Source organism: Saimiri boliviensis, chromosome 4, assembly GCF_048565385.1.
Source record: "Saimiri boliviensis isolate mSaiBol1 chromosome 4, mSaiBol1.pri, whole genome shotgun sequence".
NCBI classification, from domain to species: domain Eukaryota; kingdom Metazoa; phylum Chordata; class Mammalia; order Primates; family Cebidae; genus Saimiri; species Saimiri boliviensis.
The window spans coordinates 135,837,402-135,841,718 of record NC_133452.1 but is presented as its reverse complement, the minus strand read 5'-3'; the positions used below and the strand labels follow the sequence as shown (position 1 = coordinate 135,841,718).

Here is a 4,317-nt window from a genome sequence, read left to right as displayed (position 1 = left end):
CTTCATATCCAAGTGATCACCAAGGTAACAAGCCGGCCAGGCAAGGTAGCTCACACCTGTAAGCACAGTACTTTAGGCGGCTGACGCATGTGGTTCACCTAAGGTCAAGAGTTCGAGACTGCTCTGGCCAACATTGGAAAAGCCTGTCTCTACTAGAAATTCAAAAATTAGCCAGTGTGGTGGCAGGCGCCTGTAATCCCAGCTACTCAGGAGGCTGAAACAGGAGAATCGCTTGAACCTGGGAGGCACAGGCTGCAGTGAGCTGAGATCACGCCATTTCACTCCAGCCTGGGCAACAGAGCAAGACTCTGTCTCAAAAAGAAAAGAAAAGAAAAGAAAAGAATTAATATAATTTTGACACCAGAAGAGGGATCCCATCCCAGACCCCAGCAACAGGATTTTGGGTCTCACACGAAATGGAATTTATGGCAAGTCGCACAGTCTAGTGACTTTAAAAGAGTTTATTAGCCACTACTAAGTGACAGAGCAAGGAGTCCTCAGAAAGCAAGAGGAGGAATGCACCTGTTTTAAAGAAGAAAAATTTTTTTGAGACGGAGTTTTACTGATTGTTACAATGACATGATCACGGCTCACTAAAACCCCTGCTTCCTGGGTTTAAGGATTCTCCTGAATAGGTGGGATTACATGTGTACACCACCACGTCCAGCTATTTTTTTTGTATTTCTTTTCCATTTTAATTTATTTTTTTATTCAATTTTCTTTATTCCATCTCTGTAAATTCCAAAAATTGCCAATGCTGACTATATTTCCAGTCGTCATGGCAGGGTATTGGGAAAAGTTTTCAATTAGCAATAATCGCACCTCAGATAAACCTCACCGGCTACGATACTGCCACCGTACAAAGCTATTTTTTTTTTAATTTTTAGTAGAGACTGGGTTTCACCATGTTTGCCATGCTGGTGTCCAACTCCTGGCCTCATGTTATCCGCCCTCCTTGGTGGATAAGTGATTAAGTAATCACACTTGTAATCCCAGCACATTAACGTACAAACAGAATTACTTAATGTTTGTTTATATAGGTCATTAAGAAGAGTGTTGTCTCTTATGAAGGATTGTGATCAATTTGTGTCAGGCTACTAGTATTGCTACTTTTCTTTGTTACTATTGATTTTAACAATAATTTATGAGTGTACTATTATCTTTAAAACTTATTTGTAAATTAAGAATGCTTTTTGCTGGCCAGGCACGGTGACTCAAGCCTGTAATCCCAGCACTTTGGGAGGCCAAGGCTGGTGGATCACGAGGTCAAGAGATCGAGACCATCCTGGTCAACATGGTGAAACCCCACCTCTACTAAAGGTGCAAAAAATTAGCTGGGCATGGTGGCACGTGCCTGTAATCCCAGCTACTCTGGAAGTTGAGGCAGGAGAATTGCCTGAACCCAGGAGGCAGAGGTTGCAGTGAGCCGAGATCGCGTCATTGCACTCCAGCCTGGGTAACAAGAGTGAAACTCCGTTATGAGATCCTCATGTCTACAAAAAATATAAAAATTAGCTGGCATGGTGGCTCGTGCCTGTGGTCCCAACTACACAGGAGGCTGAGGTTGGAGGATCACTTGAGCTCAGGGGTTTGAGGCCACAGTGAACCAGCCATCATGCTCACACCACTGCACTCAAGCCTGGGAGACAGAGTGACACATTCTCTCTCTCTCTCTCTCTCTCTCTCTCTCTCTCTCTCTCTCTTTCTCTTTCTATCTCTCTCCCTCTCTCACACACACACACACACACATACACACACACACACATACACACACACACACACATTCAGGTTAAATCTGTTGAATTATGTATTTAGGGACTGAGTACGTTTGGTCCTAAAATATTTATGGTTGCAGGAACAAGTTAATAACTAAGTACAGACCCAAAACTTATAAAATTATACCAGTACTTTAAGCAAAAAGCATTCTTAATTTAAAAATAAGTTTTAAAGATAATAGTACACTCCTAAATTATTGTTAAAATCAATAGTAACAGAGAAAAGTAGCAATACTAATAGCCTGACAGAAACTGATCACAATCATTCATAAGAGACAACACTATTCTTAATAACCTACATAGACAAACATTAAGTAATTCTGTTTGTACGTTAATGTGCTGGGGTTACAGGTGTGATTACTTAATGTTTACCTTAAGTAAGCACACCTGTAATCCCAGTACTTTGGGAGGCCGAGGAAGGCAGATAACCTGAGGCCAGGAGTTGGACACCAGCATGGCCAACATGGTAAAACTCAGTCTCTACTAAAAATACATAAAAAAATAGCTTTGCACAGTGGCATTATCATAGGTAGTGAGGTTTATCTGAGGTGCGATTATTGCTAATTGAAAACTTTTCCCAATACCCCGCTGTGATGACTGGAAATATAGTAAGCATTGGCAATTTTTGGAAGTCTCCACAGGGATGGAATAAAAAAAATTAAACAAAAAAATAAAAATAAATTAAAATAGAAAAGAAATAAAAAAATTAGCTGGACGTGGTGGTGCACATCTGTAATCCTACGTACTTGGGAGGTAGAAGCAGGAGAATCCTTAAACCCAGGAAGCAGAGGTTTTAGTGAGCCGAGATCATGTCATTGTGACAAGGGTAAAATTCCATCTGAAAAAAAACTTTGTTCTTTAAAGCAGCTGCGTTCCTCCTCTTGCTTTCTGAGGACTCCTTGCTCTGTCACTTAGTAGTGGCTAATAAACTCTTTTAATGTCACTAGACTGTGCGACTTGCCATAAATTCCATTTCGTGTGAGACCCAAAATCCTGTTGCTGGGGTCTGGGACAAGACCCCTCTTCTGGAGACAAAATTATACTAATTCTTTTCTTTTCTTTTGTTTTTTTGAGACTGAGTCTTGCTCTGTTGCCCAGGCTGGAGTGAAACAGCATGATATTGGCTCACTGCAGCCTGTGCCTCCCAGGTTCAAGTGATTCTCCTGTTTCAGCCTCCTGAGTAGCTGGGATTACAGGCGTCTGCCACCACTCTTGCTAATTTTTGAATTTCTAGTAGAGACAGGCTTTTTCAATGTTGGCCAGAGCAGTCTTGACCTCTTGACCTCAGGTGATCCACATGCCTCAGCCGCCTAAAGTACTGGGCTGACAGGCATGAGCTACCTTGCCTGGCTGGCTTGCAACCTTGGTGATCACTTAGATATGGAGGGTGAATGAGCAGGCGTGTCACGCAGATATCGCTCTTGGATTACCACCTGAGATATTAGGCACAAGGCTCTATTACTGGTTCAAACCCTGAGAGCACCAGTAAACAGCTCGAGGTGGTGTGGAGCAACATGCTGTTTTCATGAGCACCTAGGTGCAGACGGGCTGAGGCCTAAAATGGTATCAGCCCCAAGTGAGGGTGAGGCTGGGGTTTTCTAGTCTCCTGTAAATGGGACGTGTTCCAGTCTGACGTAACTGCTCCGTGGTACCTAAACGGACTCTCTCTTGATCTTCAAGGGGTCCTTGTCTTCCGGACTGCCCTTTTCTGGCTTCTGCTCATTTGCTGACCCACGCTGGTGGTGCACGTGGTCTTGTACCTTGGACCAAGCCTGAGGAGGGAAGAGTAATCCCCCCAAGCTTTCAGACCCCAGGGAGAATCTTTCATTAAAGAGAGTAGGCTGGCTGATTATTCTTTGTTAAGCACAACTCGTTTTTGCAGGTGCAGTGGGGTGCCTCAAGCTGAAAGCCTGACTCCTCATATGGCCCAGACCCTACGTGGCTGTTCTTGTGACTGCCAGACCACTTTGAGGTTCAGAGACAGTTTTATCTCACCTCTGTCCTGCACATGTTTATGGGTGCCTTATCTGTGTTGGCAGATCTGGGGGTCCAGATAGGATCCCGTGAAGAGATCTCAAAGGTCGTTAGTCCGCAGTGTTTATCACATCACTTCCACAATCAAAGATGAATAAAATATAGAGCATATTTAATAATAAGGTTGATGGTGCACCTGTGCTAGGCAGTGTTTTAGTTCCTGAGACACCAAGGAATTGAGACAATCGTTGCCTTCGAGTTTTGCATCTGTTAAGTCCTGCTATCGAGAACTGTGTGTGTTAAAATGTTTAATTTATCAGGCGGGATCTGGGCTGTCTGTAAGCTTAGGTAAGGGGAGGCTGGTATCAAGCAAGTATCCAGTACCCCCTCAACATTCCAGTTCTTCTCCACCAATCTTCCAATTCTAGGACTGATGCAGAGGCCCTCGGAGCAACTTAAGAGGGGAAGTAGTCAGTGTGCTCTGTGGCTAGCTTATTTGGGAGCATACATTGTAAATCCTCTGCTGACAAAACATTGGAAACAAGTAGTGTTTCAGCTTGAGTTTCTC

The 4,317-nt window shown here is 43.5% G+C and overlaps 2 non-coding genes across 2 annotated transcripts; one reads left to right on the top strand and one right to left on the bottom strand.

Moving 5' to 3' along the window:
- Positions 1–726: 726 nt before the first annotated feature.
- LOC141584425 (U4 spliceosomal RNA) lies at positions 727–867 on the bottom strand. Its single transcript, XR_012517484.1, has one exon. It is a non-coding gene; the product is annotated as a U4 spliceosomal RNA (small nuclear RNA).
- A 1,411-nt stretch (positions 868–2,278) lies between these two features.
- LOC141584427 (U4 spliceosomal RNA) lies at positions 2,279–2,419 on the top strand. The gene has a single exon (XR_012517486.1). It is a non-coding gene; the product is annotated as a U4 spliceosomal RNA (small nuclear RNA).
- Positions 2,420–4,317: the final 1,898 nt, after the last annotated feature.